Below are 17,951 nucleotides of genomic sequence, written 5' to 3' on the forward strand. Positions count from 1 at the left end.
CAGCTGGGGGGGGGACGCATGTTGGACAGGCCACACGAAGGGCTTGCTCTCTCCCCGCACGATAGGGCCCCAGCTCCGGCCCGCCAGGCGTGACCCACGAAAAGCACCTGCACCCCGTCTCCCGACGGAACTTCTGCCCTCGGACCTCCATGCATCACGGGCCCCAGCCCCACCGGCTTCCCCGGCCGGGTCAAGCCGCCATCTTGGGCCCTGCACCACGAGGCCGCGTGGCCTCCCCCCGACCCTAACCCTGGGCCTGGCCGGCCCCGACATCCCGGCACCACCATCCACCCAGGAGGTGAGCGGACCACTTGGCAGGTCAATGGGAGAACGAAGCGTCAAGAGCTCTTCCCCCCGCCAGGTGCCGATCGCCTCCAGCTCCCCCAGGCGCTGGCTCCACCCCCTGCTGGGTGTCTGGACACCTTCATCCCGGACCCTCCGACCTCCAAGTGCGAGGGCCCGGACATCAAAGGGCGCCTGCCCTATAACTGGAGCAGCTCCGGAGCAGGAAGTCAGTTGTATCCTGGAGTCGAGAGACACCGAGAGAACTCAGCCTTGACGGACTACTGGCGCTGCCGTAGCCCTATCTTGCGAACTATCGTCCTGTCTGCTGGCGCTGCCGCGGCCTTCTGCAACATCCATCCTCGTCGGGACCTGCTGGCGCTGCCGCGGCCCGTTGTAACGACCATCCTCACCGGGACCTGCTGGCGCTGCCGCGGACCGTACATCGACCATCTTCACTGGGACCTGCTGGCGCTGCCGCGGACCGTGTATCGGCCATCTCTACCGGGACCTGCTGGCGCTGCCGCGGCCCGTACCAGCTACACCACCAAGCTCGAGGATTGTGAGCTAACCATCATCTCATCCGAACTACCTGACTGGTAAACAGACTGTCCCGCTACCCCTTCCCTATCCTAAGAGACCTAAATCGAGGGGACCCCTGAGTCCAGACCTCCTTGTACTATTTCATCGTACCTTAAGAAGTGCATATAAAGAACGCTAAATCTTATCCTTGTGTGGTGTCTGTCTGTGGGGGGGGGAAGTTACTTGTCTGTACGATCGCTGGAGACGGCTCTCCCCGGAGACCTCTCCCCCTGTCCGTCTAACACTGATCAATTGTGCTCATATTCCGCTAACATAAAGAGATTCAATTTTCAGAGTCATTTCTTTACTCGACTGCTCTCTGCCCGAACACTTTTCCAAGCACGCTGTCTGCATATTAAGTGTTCATATGACCATCTGGTTTTGTGAGATTTCTACCAAGATCCCCCCGGTAGTGGAAGCTGAGGTGTATATGAAGATGTTTCACCAACACCAATTCAGCACTGTCCCCGAAGCCTACGCACATTCTAAATTGCCCAACAAAAAAAACCAGCGCATTTTGTCGTTTACTCCCCTGCCTCCTGCACTCTTGCTAACTTTAGTGCATATCTGTGACACTTCTCAATAAAACACGGGCGGATGCTGGCAAAATGTGCCCCAAACTCCGCTCCTCTGTATCCAGCAACAGGCCACGCAAAAGGGAACACTTACTTGCAGCATGGCACACAGTGTTTTAGAAGTGCATGGAGCTCGCGCACAATTTGTATTACCCTCCGTTTCTTTGAAAAATATGTTGCCATAGAAGCGCATGGATCTCGCGCACATTTTAACTTATACAAAAAAACAGCGCATCTTTTAATTCATTCCCCTGCCTCCTGCAGTGTCGTGGACTCGAGTGCACATGTTTTACATCTCTTAGCAAAACATAGGCTGATATTGGCAAAATGTGCCCCAAAACCCACTCCGTTGTAGCCAGCAACAGGCCCCGCAAAATGGAACATTTACTTGAACCATGTTACAGTGTTTTGAAGCCGATGGTTCACGGTGATTAGCATTGACATTTAATAACAGAGGTTGCTTTTATTTACACCGAGGATGGCATGATGTTGAAAAAAATCACTTAAGGTCCCAAAAGCGAGACCTATTGGCTATGCCAATGCTTGTTCAAAGGAGCTCCGAGGCAGAAGATTTACGAGCTGGCATTGTATCGGCATCTTCTTTCCAGAATTGAAAGATTAGTCAAGCCAGTTCCAGTTGCGCAAGTACAGCTGTGGGGGCCAATTTCAAAATAAAGACTCTGTACTCGGTAGTTATTCGAAACTTTGTTTCCGTTGCTCAGACCCCAAATAGCTCTCACCTTTCGTATTCAGAGGGTTATTTTGAAAAGGCAATTTTTCAAAGAGTCTTAGGTTTAATTCATTAGAATAATAAGTGTAAACGTACCCGTGTTGTTGCTCCAGTTGATTGTAAAGGCTTCGTTGATTCCACCTGCATTAAAAAGAATAGAAAGGTTAATAGTTCTACCAACAGTATCGGATACGGATTAGTTAATAGACTGCACATTAGTTCCTTTAAATTGTAATTGCATTCCTACAGCATAGCCACACATTTTGCACTGCCCACATTTTGGACTATTGTGAATTCACTAGGCGTGAAGGATGCGGTTCCTATATCTCAACCCCTGTTTTTTGTAAATCATTGGGTATCTTGTGTAGTCTACTTGGAAGATTTCATATAGGTTCAATCTCTACATATGTTCACACGGGGACCCGTTTAAGCAGAGCCTGGTGGGCTCCCTCGTGGAAACTGAGAGCACAGAATTCCTCTTCTCTCTGAAACACAGGCTTTTACCCTCGGTGAACACCTCAACACACTTCCACTCCATATTTCAATCTATGAAATAGTTTTTGCATGATCGCAGCTATGGTCGAGACCGTGATGTTGGAAGGGGTTCAGTTCCATTTGCTTCATTTCAACTGTCCGCAAACCCAGGTATGTCTCTACCCCGGTCTTTGAAAGCAGCCAGGAAGTAACTCGCACACATCGTACCTTAGACAGGGCAACATCTCTCACCCCGTACTCTCACAGTTTTCATTTTGCACCGAAGTCGCATCAATCCACATGCATTGAAGCACTTTCACCCTGCACTCAGACACTTATCAAGCTTCCTTCTTGCACGGAGAGTACACACACCATTCTCTCTACACTCATTACTCTGCTCCACCACCTCCGAACTTATTATTATTATTAGGCGGAACCCAATGCATTTGCCATTGCTTGGTTTTTCAGTTTCATTGCCTCTTGATAGGTGTGATGGGTGTGGTGGTGGAACCCAGTTCGAGTCTTGACAAAGAGCTGGGGCATGGGTCTCAACTGGCTCTCCTTTGGCAACGCCACTGATCAGATGATTTATCTGCCATTTTTCATCCTGTAAACTGTGCCGAAATTCACCTGGGGAACATGCAGGAGTGCATGGTTTACTGCACAAATTCGAATTGCCATCAATATTTTGGTATCACAGATAGTGCCACTATCCAGGGTTTGAGTGTAATCGGGCCATAGAAGCCCCCCTCTCAGACCCGCAGGTTTATGGGCGCTCTCTAGACACAAGTGCACTATTCCAGCTGGTTTCCAGTTTCCATGTCTAGAAATCAATGAAAAGTTTGGCAAAGTTTAGGTGTTGCTTTCGGGGGCTCTGCTGCCGTCTCGCCCTTTTACACAGGTTAGAAGCTTGGATGGCAAATGGCCTTTAAAGAAAGGACCTGGATCGTTTCTCATGTGTCTGTGGGGGTCGCAATGGCCCACAAGGCGACCAGGCAGTGCAGGAGGGCTGGTGACAGGTCAGTGTGGGGGACAGTTTTTGAGCTGTTTTGGGGCCTGTTCGCCTGGTCGGTTTTTACTGATGATTCCTCTGATAACCAGAAATGTTACATGCAGAAAGCTCAAAGCCATGCTGTCTTCAATCCCTGCCAAAACACTTATACAGCTGTCCTTACGAAGTCAGAACTACCCACTTTGCTGAAAATGTGACCCATATTTGCAAATTCTCTAATGTGGCCAGGGCTTTTAGTGGGCCGGGTCTCACCGGGTCTGAGCACCGGCAGTTTTTTTTAAGGAGGCCTGGAAACGGGTCTCTATCGGGCTCTGTTTTGTGCCCTGGCACAGGCGGTCCGTTTTTTTCGAGCGTTACAGGGGAAGGGAAATTCTTTAAAGAGAGTCCTTTTCTCTCTGGATTTCCCTTCTCTTTTTGAAACTCAGGAGCAGCAACATTGTCGTGGTGTTACCAGGGCTTTAAGTGGAAGCTTTTTCAATATTAATACAAGTCATAGTTGCTGCTCATTTATCTTATGCAACTAACAGCCATTGACAAAGCCAATAGTCCTGACTTGTTGTAGGTATTGATGTAGCGTTTAAAGTTTGAGAATTGTAGGGGTGCGTTATATTCACTGTTAGTCGGCACCCGCATATAATCAAATGTGTACTCAGGGATTTCGTGTGCAATGTATTACAACTGTATAACCTATATCGATTTTAAGTAGAAGTGCTAGCTATGTACAAGCACATGGTAAACGTATTAGAGAAATGTATAGTGTTTAGCTACGGGAAATGCAATGTGGTGTTAGAAATGTGTACCCCAGACTTCGTGTCTGTAGGTTGTTTAGGTTGACCACACATGAAAGAAAGACGTAAATGTCAATACTGTGATTGAAACCTGCTTGTGTAACCGAAGTAGTGGCCAGAATTCGCATATATCGTTGAGGCGAAAGGCCTGGTATTTTCTTATGTTAGCCAAGGGCAATAGGCCAAAAAGGATTTATTCCAGTAGAGGTTTTAGGCTGTAGTAAATTGCAACTTAAAAGATGTGAAGAATGTCTGCTTTGCATGATCTCACCCCAGGTGCAAGGACAGTTGCTCGTTAGTAGAGAAGCTCTTTGTTCATAATTTGAATTATGTAGAGAAAGCCAGACATGGGAGTGTATTGGAATGTGCCAATCGTAACTCCTAGTGCGGATGGCGTCTGGGACTCAAGGCCAAGAGATGGACGATGGAACTGGACAGCGCTCTGTGGAAAAGTACTGAAAGACGACCCCGGAAGGAGAGGAGGCGCAAAGGGCGTGTTCGGAGACTTGGGGTACTGTATTAGGGACAGCGCCCCGAGGGTGGAGGCAGAGCAGAGCGGGGCAGCCCAAAGCAGAGGACGGCTAGGCGAAGGGTAGAGGGGGCAACTTAGACCAAGCTCTCTAAGTGAAGTCTTCTTATGAAGTTTCACTCTGACACCTTTTATTCTGATGAGGGTCTCAAGGGATTGCTATGTAGGGATATCACCTAGTACAGAGTAGGGACAGAGATGGTATGGTTCAGTGTCCCTAGTATCGACATTTGCTTGGTAGTGTTCTACCTCATGCTTTTAGAGATTGTACTTTTAGTTATTTTTAGCCGGATGCGGATTCTTCGTAGAGTAGCATTTGTTTTAGTGCCTATGTACTTGTTGTGCCTCGTGTTGAGGACTTTGTATCTCCAAATCTTTATGTTGATAATAAAAACCAGAGAGCCAAGAGATTAAGTTTCGAGTCTTTGATAACGGAAAATTGCAGACTGTAATTGTGATAACGGTGATTTTCCCTCCATGCTATCAGGCAAGTAAAAAGTTCCATCTGACCAGAGTGGGTTCCAGTAGATAATTGCGAGATACTAAAATAGGCCGGAGCAGTTGGTAGCAAATGAGGATGGTTTCTTACTGATAGCGAGGGAAGATTAGATAAGGATAAGTGACCCTTGAGGCCCAAGAGACGATAAGTGATGCTGAATCATCAGATGGCGAGCAGCAGACGGCGGCAGATGAGCATCGACGGCGAGTAGCAGCGCGGCAGAAAGCAGCAGTTCCAGGAGTGAGTATGAACATAATGAGATGTTGTAGATTGCGGTGTTGATTTGTTGTGTGATGTCTTGCGGAGTTGTTGTGTATGTCGTGTGATTGTGAGATCAGGCTGTGAGCGCGCGCAGCCCGGGAATTGTGGTGTAGAAGACACCTGAGATAGATTTTGTTGACCACCCAAAGGAGATCGTGAGGTACCATCGATCACCTGGACCGAGATAGGGGGAGCGAATGCGTGTGTGTATGGCAACTTAACGCTGGTCGTGGGTTGTGGTGAGCAGATCGGAGTGTTAGTAACCTATCAGAGGCGATCTGTCTGGCCGGACGGGGGCAGACGGGCGCCAATCGAGGTCAACAAGGTCGAGAGACTGTGGACGGACAGTCAGAGGCTGTGGACGGACAGCCAGAGAAATAACTTAATTGGTTATTTCAGTGTATGAATGGGACGTGAGTAAGCGTGAAACGAGTTTTGGAGAAGGGAACTGCTGCGAACGAAGGAAGGTGACGTCAGAGGGTGTCGCGCTGTGATAGGCCGGTTGGTGTGAGTCGCGCTGTTATTGGAGGATTTGAGAATAAGAAGTAAATAGAGCGCGAGATCGAATTTGCTCATTATGAAGTGTCTTAGGGCTTTGCGAGAGTTGTGTAGAGGTGATAGGCATGTGGTTGTCCGCGGGGGAGAAGAAGCTCCTCCCGAGGATACACCGGCACATTACATGGCACAGAATGTGGGGTTACATACTATCGTTTGGATCGAGAATTGGCACAAGGTTACACAAGGTGAAGGGGAATTAGCTTTCCCGAGGTACGGCTCATTTAGATTAGCGGTGCTGTACCAACTGAAGACGGTGATGGGGTCCTTAAAACCCTTGCCAAGACCAGCACAGTTTGAAGCATTACATGCGTGGATCCGAGCAGCGCATGATAAGGAAAAGGGAAGAAGTCAGGAGAGGATGAGGAAGTCGATTAGGGCGTTTCAGGACGCCAAATGGGACGCAGCAGAGAAAAGATGGAGAGTGCAGACAATTGAGGAAGCGAAACTGTATCCCGCGATAATGGAGGAGACGGGGATAAGGAATGGGAAAGCACAGAAAGAGGATAGTGATTCTGATGATGATATATTGCAAAGATTGCTAGACGAGAGACCACCCCCTTATAACCCGGATGAGGCAGATGATAGGTGGAGCGAGAGAGAGGAAACTAGAAGGGTAACGATCCAGCCCGAGACCCGAGTGGAAGGGTTGGTCTCGTTTGAAGCAGCGAGTTCACAGGGTCAGTCGGGGACCAGCCGAAGGATTGAAGGAGAGATGAGGTTACCGGATGCATTGAGGGTACCGGTCACCATTGGACCGATTGTGTCTATATACAGCCCGGAATCAGAGGCGAGAGAGAGGTCCGAACGAGAGGCAGAGAGAACTAGGCGAGAAAGTGGGGAAAGTGAGTTGGAAGGGGCAACGGCCCGACCTCCAAGCCCAGTACAATGGAGTACACCATTAGCAGCGGTGTCGGACACATCTAGGGGCGAAGAGGACGAGAGACCGGTGAGGCCGAGGACTCCGATGGAGTCGAGACCAGATTTAGGGTCATGGGTATCACCCAAGAAGCAAATGAGCTGGAATATGGGCCGAGCGGGGACAACCCCAGTTGCCTTTAAGAGCCACTCTGCTCCCATAGAACTACCAGAGGAAAGGGGAGAGCAGGAATCGGAATGCGAGTATGGTGAGGGACGTGGAGCAAGTTGTCAGGTGTTGAAAGGAGCCTTGAAGGCAGGAATGATAGATGTAGTAAGACTTAAGGCAGAGGCGGATGAAATAATATATGGGAATCTACCTCTGGAGAGAGTATTGACCTATACTCCCGATGAATTGCTTTTTGTGGCAAAGGATGTGACTCGTAAAGCACGAGTGGCACATGAGAAACTGGCGGGTTTGGCTAGAGAATATGGGGTGGATCTATCCAAGACTAGAGCATTGCAAGGGAGCCATAGGATGCATTGTACCGAGCGGGAATTGGAAGAGAAAAGGGTTGTTGGTCTAAGGTCACATACCAAGGAATTGATTGTAGCTATGAGAATATGGCTGATGCTCGACAAATGGCAAGAGAAATGGGCTAGGAAAAAGAATTCTAGGGGAGCGAAAGGAGGGAGCTCTGAAGGAGATTTGCAGGAGGTAAAGATCCTTCCGTTGAGAGAGGTGGCGAATGGAGGATATGTGCATGTACCATGGAGCAGGGGGGATTTGGCATCATTTACGAATGATTTTCCCAGGCTCAGGGAGAAGCCTGCAGAGTGGTACAAGCAAGTTGAGCGTTTCGTTAAGATTTCGAAGGTGTTGTGGATAGATCTGAACACCTTATTCGATATCGTAGTTCCGGGAGATCTGTGGAACGCGTGTAAAATTGCTGTTGATTGGCCGGACTATGAGCCTGATAGGAACATAGTTACTAATGGTCCGTCGCCCGTGGTAATGAGGCTGTACGATAAGGTAATTACCTGGTTGAAATCGAAGGTTTCACCCCAAGATATCGATTGGGTGAAGATAGACAGGACAGTGCAGGAGCCCAAGGAGACAGTACATGAATTCTATGAGAGACTTCTGAAAGCTTTTAAGCAGTACAGTGGGTTAGATGAGCTGGAAACAAAGGACATGGGACAGTTTGTGTCTAAGTTCGTGCTAGGGTTGAAGCCCGAGGTCAGTCTTATGATACAGCAGCATTTGATCTGTTGGCAGAATAAGCCCGTAGACGAGATCTTGCGGTACGCCAGGTACTGCACGGATGAGATTGAGTCAAAGCACAAGAAGATGAAGGATAACTTATTGCTCATTCAGATGCAAGCGGCTCAGGGACCGCCGAATGGGGGTCCAGTGGGGCGAAGACAGGGAAATTATCAGACAGGGAATCAGAATATGCAGGGTCAGGGAAGGCCGAGACCCGTAGACCCTAGGACAGGAATAGATGTAGCGATCTTGAAGAAGACGACTGCTTGTCACCAGTGTCACCAGGTGGGACACTGGAGGCGCGAGTGTCCCTTGAACCCCTATAATCAGCCGCAGATGGAGGGAGGAATGGGTCAGGTCCCTGGGGCGGAACAGGTACAGACGGTGACTGTACCGAGAACGATGCAAGGGGGGACAGGCGTCTCGCAGGTGCAGGTTCCCCAGCCACCCAGGATGCAGAACATACAGCAGGGAGCTCGGACTTATTTGCAGATGCCCATGTTCGAAGTGGAAGAGGAGAGGGATGCAGATTTGCTGGCGCAGTTAAGTTTGGGTCAGGACGATGATTGCCTGCTCAGGGCCATACTAGAGGTAGATCAGAAGGGACCCTTTGTGGAAGCCGAACTCGATGGACGCCCTACTACCTTTTTGGTAGATACGGGGGCTACCAGGTCAACCATAAGATCAGCAGTAGTTCCGGGGGTAGCCCTCTCGGGAGAAAGTATACAAGTGGTTGGAGTGGCGAACAAGAGACTAGTTAGCCCCTTGACGGAACCGATTCCCGTCAGGATAGGAAACTTTAGGGATCGACATCAGTTCGTGGTGTGCGATTCTAGTCCTGTTTGTCTGTTGGGAAGAGATTTATTGTGTAAGCTCAATTGCACAATTTACTGTACCCCGAGGGGAGTAGAGGTACAGACCAGAGATGACGACGCGACCTTTAAGGTTGCAAATCAGCAGGGGTGCGTGGAAGTGTACCCGGCTCTGACAGTGGAGGAGCTTCCACAGGACTTGAGGGAGTCAGTTGCGACCGATGTGTGGGATCTAAGCGGAGAGGAGATCGGCTTAGTCAGGGGAGTGGAACCAGTGAAGATACAGGTTAAGCCAAACGCGGAATTCCCGAGAACCCCTCAGTATAAACTGTCGCCTGAGACGATTGCTGGGATCAAACCTGTGATTCAGTCTATGATTAGGCAGGGAATACTGGTGGAGATCATGGGTAGTCCATGTAATTCACCCATTATGGGACTGCAGAAACCGAGTGGGAAGTTCAGGATAGTGCAAGACCTGCGGAAAATAAACGACATAGTTGTTCCATGTTGTCCAGTGGTACCGAATCCGTCTGTGATACTGTTCCAGATCCCATGCGAAGCTGGATGGTTCACAGTGATTGACTTGTGTCAGGCATTCTTTTCGATTCCCCTACATGAAGAGAGTAGATTTCTTTTTGCCTTTAGGCTAGAAAATCGTATATTAACATGGTGCCGTATCCCACAGGGGTATACGGAGAGCCCATCGATTTTCAATCAGCTGTTAAAGAAGAATCTGGAAGGTCTTGTGTTGCCGAAAAACTCTGTTTTGGTGCAGTACATTGACGACCTGCTTGTCGCGTCAGAGACAGAAGACGCTTGCAGGATCGATACCATTGCGTTGTTGAATTTCCTGGGAGAGAACGGTCACAAGGTGTCTCCAAACAAGCTGCAATACTGTTTACCTGAGGTACAGTATTTGGGGCACAGAATTGAAAAGGGTAAAAGGAAGGTGTCTCCAGATCGCATTGATGCGATTTTGAGAATGTCAGTTCCCTCGACGCAGAGGGAAGTAAGAATGTTTTTGGGAATGGTGGGTTATTGCCGCCAGTGGATCCCAAACTTTTCCTTTGAAGCGAAGCCTTTACAGCGGCTGACGCGAAAGGATGTAAGTGATCCGGTACCATGGGACGACGATTGTTTGAAATCATTTCTGAGGCTGAGAGAAGCCTTATGTAGCGCTCCTGCGTTGGGAATGCCGGATTATAACAAGGCATTTGCATTGTTCTGCTGCGAAAGAGAAGGTTGCGCATTAGCAGTGTTAACCCAGAATCATGGAGGTGTCCGTAGACCAGTTGCTTATTTCTCAGCTACTCTAGATCCAGTAGCTTCTGCGTTGCCCGGATGTCTCAGATCCGTTGCGGCAACAGGTGTCAGCATCGAGAGATGTGAGAGCATTGTGATGGGTCATCCACTTACTGTACATGTGCCACATTCTGTTGAATTGTTGATGACTAGGACTAAAACACAGCACCTCACGAATAATAGGCTGACTCGTTATGAGCAAGTTATTCTTGCAGCAGATAATGTGACATTGAAGAGGTGTGCTGTTTTAAATCCTGCTACACTGTTACCTGTTCTAAAAATAGATGATAATGAAGATTGTGAGGACCATGATTGTCTCGATGTGACTGAACTATGCACCAAACCGAGACCCGACATTGTCGACGAACCGCTCCCGGTGTCAGATGAGATTTTCTTCGTGGACGGTTCATGTTTAAGAGACAGTGTCGGTCGATTGAGAGCAGCGTTTGCTGTATGCACCATTACGGGTGTGGTTGAAGCCGCTTGTTTAGAAGGAGTACACTCCGCGCAGGTGGCTGAGCTCATTGCTCTGACTCGTGCCTGTTTGGCAGCCGACAAGATCCGTGTAACTATTTACACGGACAGCCAGTACGGGTTTGGTGTGGTTCATGACTTCGGACAGCTATGGTCCCAGAGAGGGTTTATGACGTCTTCAGGTTCTCCTATAAGAAATGGTGATTATGTGCGGAAATTGTTAAAAGCATTGCAAGGTCCTGATGAAATTGCTGTTGTTAAATGTGCAGCCCACACGAAGGGAAGCGACTTTGTCTCGTTGGGAAATAACTATGCAGACGAAGTAGCTCGATTTTGTGCAGAGCAGGGATGCAACTTTACTGAGACCCACATTGAGAAAACTGGGGAGGAGGTGGTGTACGGTCAGATGTTAGCAATGGCTGACACATGGGAGGAACTGAAGCAGCTTCAGGAAGGGGTCTCAGATCAGGAACGGGACAGCTGGATACGAGCTGGATGTGAGAAGGGAGATGTGGATATATGGGTTTCGAATGATGGACGAGCAGTGTTGCCGGAAAGTTTGTTGAATCCCATGGCGAGGTTGATACATGGTGCTGTACATCTGGGTAGGGATGCCATGATGAGAGTGTTTCGTCAGACTTGGTACAATCCGAAGTTTCGTGCCGTGGCTGAAACTGTGTGCCAGAGATGTGTTACTTGCCAACAGATGAATGTAGGGAAAAGAACTGCTGTGACATTGAGCCACATAGGGAGGTCAGGGGGACCTTTCAATAGGATGCAGTTGGATTTTGTCGAAATGCCGAAGTGTAATGGGTTGAGGTACATATTAGTGATAGTATGTGTCTTTTCCAGGTGGGTGGAGGCGTACCCTACACGCAGATGTGACACACTCACAGTAGCGAAACTCTTATTGAGAGAACTCATTCCAAGGTACGGGTTCCCGACGTCCTTTGAATCGGACAGAGGAACTCATTTTCACAGCGAAGTTATGAAATTGCTTTGTGCTGCTTTGAATATAGATCAGAAGTTACACTGTAGCTATAGACCAGAGGCTTCAGGGATAGTGGAACAGGTGAATGGAACTCTGAAGGCTCGGATGGCGAAAGTGTGTTCGTCTACGTCTCTGAAATGGCCTGACGCATTACCTTTGGTCCTTATGAGCCTTCGAAGTGTGCCTGATAGAAGAACTGGGTTGTCACCCCATGAAATCCTCATGGGAAGAGCGATGCGTTTGCCTGCAATACCTGCTACTGCTCTGATAAATATCACTGATGATATGATCCTGGACTATTGTAAAGGCCTTGCTGACGTGGTCCGTTCTGTGTCTCAGCAGGTGCAGACAGCAACGGTTCCAGCTGCGAGTGACAGGTGCCACGACTTGGACCCAGGCGATTGGGTCCTAGTCCGAAAGCACGTGAGGAAGAGTTGTTTGGATGCTAGGTGGCGCGGCCCTTTCCAAGTGATCCTTGTCACGAACACCGCTGTCAAGTGTGGAGGTTTACCGAACTGGGTGCATGCTTCTCATACCCGTAGAGTTCCAGCACCCTTGGAAGATACAGCCCCTCTCGAGAACAAAGATCCCAGTGAGCCGACAGAGCCTCCTGAGAGGGCCAGTCAAGCTGTAAGGGTTGCTGAAGCGGCTGATGGTGCACTGAATCGAGTTGAGGAAGAACGTGAAAGAAGTACTGACCCAGAAACCGGCGAAAGAGCAAGAGGTGCAGTGGGTAGTACAGAATCGAGTTCGGGCGAAGAAGAGGAAGTCAGTGCACAGGGTATCGGGGAGAAGACCGGAGGTGCCACCGAAGCAGAAAGGGTTTGGCCCGCAAGGCAGAACCGGGTAAACCTGAGGTTGGCTCCGGACACGGACCTTGCACCAGTTTCGGAAGAACCAGAAGAAGAATCAGGGGATGAGGAGAATCCTCAAGGTGTGAGAAGATCAAAGAGAACAAGAGTGCCAAGTCGGAAGTACGCTTCACCCGAGTGGGCATATCAAGTGACTGATGCCAGGGTTACCGAGCACGGGAAGGTTGAGGTCGATGACATTGGTCAACAGTGTCCCGCTCCAGAGGGTGGAAGTGTTGCTGAAGGTTCCGGGATTGGAGATCGAAGGAATTTTGACGATTCATATTCCGAGTCCGCCATTCCTAAGTGTCATTCGAGGTATGATCTTGGACAATTTGGAGTTCCCGACGTTCACGACTGTGCCTGACCCACAAGAACTGATCATTCTTAAGCTCGAAATATTGCAGGGAGTCTTGGAGCTGTTGGGACCAGCGCTTATGTTAGATTGATTTGAGAAAGGTTGCCAGCTAAAAAGAAGATTACCTAGAGCCGAGCGGAAGAAGAACAAAATTAGGGATTTTTCCGTTGTAGAACGAAGAAAGTTAGGGAGGGTTGCCTAAATTCACGAAAGAGATATTAATGAGAAAGAGACTTATCCTTTCAGAGACTGCATTGGACATTGAGCATATTCCGAAGATGGCAGATCCTGTAAACCCACATCGTAGGGCTAAACTGATAATAGGCACATTGATCGGAGTTGTAGTAGTCACCATATTTGCGGTAGTGATCAGTTCCTACATGGTGGCTCACAGGCAAGAGGGGAAGGTTCAGGGAGCACCCACACCTATTACCCCAGGGCATAGTGGTGTTAGTATTAGCGAACAGGAATCATCGGAGTTGAGAGATGTTCGCAGACTTCACATGGATTTGTCAAAGGGTGATTTTAAGCTTAACGCGTATGCAAGGTTGCTGTATGAGTATGTTGATGCGATGGATGTGAAGGATTGTTATGTGTGCATGCAGTTGCCTGCTTCAGTGGATGAGGGTATCAAGTATCATCATCTCCCATTGACTTATGGGATTTCTTGTAGCATATGGCTCAGTTTATTTTACGACAGGAGACAGTTCGAGTATTTCTTCTCAAATTTTGACACGGTACTTCCCGAGGTGCCAGCAATCAAGCATTTGAATAGATATGATCTGGATAAGAAAGAGGACAGACTCCTGAAATATTTTAGACCGACTGTGAAACTGGATACGGCGCATGCTCACAGGAATAACCTGACATGTGCGTTATCAGAGATAGAGAAGAAATTCATAGACCAAGTAGAGGACAGGTATAGAAAGTTGACCGAGACACGACACACCGGAGAGAGCCCAGTAGATTGGACGGACGAGGAGAGAGCTCACAGATCTAAGGGAAGTTATGGACCAATAGCATTGGATGAGGCACAGAGAGGGAATTTGTGTATTGCACGGCCTCAATCCAAGACGGAGAAGGTCGCAGTAGGACATAGCATTTGTTCTCAGACTTTTACAATGGAAGCTTATGCTAAGAATTTTATGCAAGGTCCGGTAGAAGTAATCCCGACAGTGTATTATGTTTGTGGGACGAATGCTTATGTCAGACTACCCGACAATTGGTATGGAGTATGCTATTTGGCTATCATATTCCCGAAGATTTATCACACAAGGGACTTGGAGTTGTTAGAGACGAAGCGACCGCCCAGGAAACGTAGGGCTACAAATGCCGGTGCAGTGATTGGGGATATATTCGGAGCAATGATACCTAGTATGGGTGTGGTGTTGAATGATGTGAAGATCCGAAGGTTGGCGACTGTAGTTGATGAGTTGTCTATGAATACGGCGAGATCTTTGATATTGGTGGCTGGAGAGATGTTGTCGATCCGGAATATGGTTTTGCAGAATCGCCTTGCTTTAGATGTGTTGTTAGCCAAGGCAGGCGGAGTCTGCAAATTATTGAAAGTTCAGGAATGCTGCACATATATTCCAGACAACTCGAAGGAGATAGGGAAGTACATAGACAACATAACGACTATTCACAAGGAGATTACGGATCTGACGGAGGTGAATGTGTGGGAGAAGATTGGATTAGGATTTGGAAGAGTGGGAACTTGGTTTGCGAATCTGGGAAGGGGATTTCTAGGTTCAGTGTTGAAACCAATTATTATTGCCGTGGTTTGTGTGATCTGTTTGTGGGGATGTGTGAAGGCATGGAAGTGGTATCAAGGAGGCAAGGTTGAAAGAGCTCTAAAGGCAAACGAGAGGAGGTTGGCAAAGCTCCAGGAGCAGCAATATGAGAGTCTTAAGAAACTGGAGGGAGTCCGACATGGAAATGTTATGACTAGCACGGTTTAAATCAGTTCTGAAGAAGGAAATGTAATGGTGTGATGACGGATGTCATCAAAGGGGGGAACTGATGTAGCGTTTAAAGTTTGAGAATTGTAGGGGTGCGTTATATTCACTGTTAGTCGGCACCCGCATATAATCAAATGTGTACTCAGGGATTTCGTGTGCAATGTATTACAACTGTATAACCTATATCGATTTTAAGTAGAAGTGCTAGCTATGTACAAGCACATGGTAAACGTATTAGAGAAATGTATAGTGTTTAGCTACGGGAAATGCAATGTGGTGTTAGAAATGTGTACCCCAGACTTCGTGTCTGTAGGTTGTTTAGGTTGACCACACATGAAAGAAAGACGTAAATGTCAATACTGTGATTGAAACCTGCTTGTGTAACCGAAGTAGTGGCCAGAATTCGCATATATCGTTGAGGCGAAAGGCCTGGTATTTTCTTATGTTAGCCAAGGGCAATAGGCCAAAAAGGATTTATTCCAGTAGAGGTTTTAGGCTGTAGTAAATTGCAACTTAAAAGATGTGAAGAATGTCTGCTTTGCATGATCTCACCCCAGGTGCAAGGACAGTTGCTCGTTAGTAGAGAAGCTCTTTGTTCATAATTTGAATTATGTAGAGAAAGCCAGACATGGGAGTGTATTGGAATGTGCCAATCGTAACTCCTAGTGCGGATGGCGTCTGGGACTCAAGGCCAAGAGATGGACGATGGAACTGGACAGCGCTCTGTGGAAAAGTACTGAAAGACGACCCCGGAAGGAGAGGAGGCGCAAAGGGCGTGTTCGGAGACTTGGGGTACTGTATTAGGGACAGCGCCCCGAGGGTGGAGGCAGAGCAGAGCGGGGCAGCCCAAAGCAGAGGACGGCTAGGCGAAGGGTAGAGGGGGCAACTTAGACCAAGCTCTCTAAGTGAAGTCTTCTTATGAAGTTTCACTCTGACACCTTTTATTCTGATGAGGGTCTCAAGGGATTGCTATGTAGGGATATCACCTAGTACAGAGTAGGGACAGAGATGGTATGGTTCAGTGTCCCTAGTATCGACATTTGCTTGGTAGTGTTCTACCTCATGCTTTTAGAGATTGTACTTTTAGTTATTTTTAGCCGGATGCGGATTCTTCGTAGAGTAGCATTTGTTTTAGTGCCTATGTACTTGTTGTGCCTCGTGTTGAGGACTTTGTATCTCCAAATCTTTATGTTGATAATAAAAACCAGAGAGCCAAGAGATTAAGTTTCGAGTCTTTGATTACGGAAAATTGCAGACTGTAATTGTGATAACGGTGATTTTCCCTCCATGCTATCAGGCAAGTAAAAAGTTCCATCTGACCAGAGTGGGTTCCAGTAGATAATTGCGAGATACTAAAATAGGCCGGAGCAGTATGATGTTACATGTTGCATCATATATCTGGATGCAATGGCAGAAACAGCAAAATACCAGTTGAGCGGCACACTATGCTAAGCTAAGCACACATTTTTAGCTTACGTGTTTTTAAGCCACGCCCTTATTTGCATTGGCCACACCCCCTTGAGACCCCCCAGTTTTTTCATCCCACTTAAAGCCCTGAATATGGCCACTTTGATTGTTGTGCTCGGGACTCCTTTCTGTTTCAGTTCGAGCCTGCTCGATGGCCTGCATTCGTGGTCTGTTCGGGGCACTAGAATGGAGATTCTTTTTACGAACAGCTGAAAGCATGTAAAAGCCACAGGCCTACGTTTACTGTGTGGACCGGCCACATCTCATCTATTCTTGGCACACGAGGCCCAGACACATAGGAAGGAGTCCGAAAGGATATTCATTCTAAAGGAGTCCCTCGGGCAGTTTAATGCAAGCAGGCTAGGGGGGAGGGTTCAAGGATACCTCAGCTAAAAGCACTCAGGGAATGTCCCCTCAGCTGATGCTGCTAATGCACTGATTTATAAAAACGAATAAAGGTGCAAATGCAATATAATCGAATAGAACTAGAAACTGTTAAGTATTCAATGCGGTTATTTTCCAAAGGCAGACCCTACAGAGAGCTGAGCATGAAAAGAAAAGGCAGGTAAACGCAGGGACTGTCAAACCACGTGATGATGGTTCCCTGGACGGGGTAAAAGGGCCGTTCAACAGTTAATGACCAGAAGGGCGGCGCCCTCGCAGCAGGCTCGAAAACACGCCAGGTGGGTCTTTGTTGAATAGTTTCCAGAAAGACCAGATATGCCATGAGGCAAAGTAAGTAGCATTTCCATTTCGAAAGCACAGGATTTAAAGAAAAGTAAAAGGGTCATAAAATTATTTTTACATAGCGCTTCTAAGCGCTGTAAGTGGTTAGCACAAAATAATGAATCAAATTAAGTAACCTTAGTAACATTTGGACTCCTGGCCCACAGGGCATGTTGGTCGCTAGCAAAGATGACCTCAACAAGGGAGTAGCCAGAAACTAAAAATGCTCCCCTTGTTTGATCAAACATCTAATGACGAGTGACCGGAGCAAGAATGCCTGGCTCATTCATTGCTTTTCTTGACATTTACACTTACACTTCCGAATGAATCCTACAGCTTAGCTTCAACTTTCATATTTCTATCACTTAATTCACACGTCCTTTCATTCACTCATGATTCATCCATCCACTGAGCAGTCTGCGCTTGTATCTAGACCCACACTCCTCCGGCCACCTCTCACTCTGACATCTGTCCATCTATAAGCATTCTCTCCTTCCAAGGACCATCCCTGGGCACACACTGGATCTTTCCACCCACCCATGTATCCTTTCACTTCATCCATACTTCTACACAGCCATTCATGCGTTCATCCTTCCA

The sequence above is a fragment of the Triturus cristatus genome, chromosome 12 (assembly GCF_964204655.1).
Source record: "Triturus cristatus chromosome 12, aTriCri1.1, whole genome shotgun sequence".
In the NCBI taxonomy this organism is placed as follows: domain Eukaryota; kingdom Metazoa; phylum Chordata; class Amphibia; order Caudata; family Salamandridae; genus Triturus; species Triturus cristatus.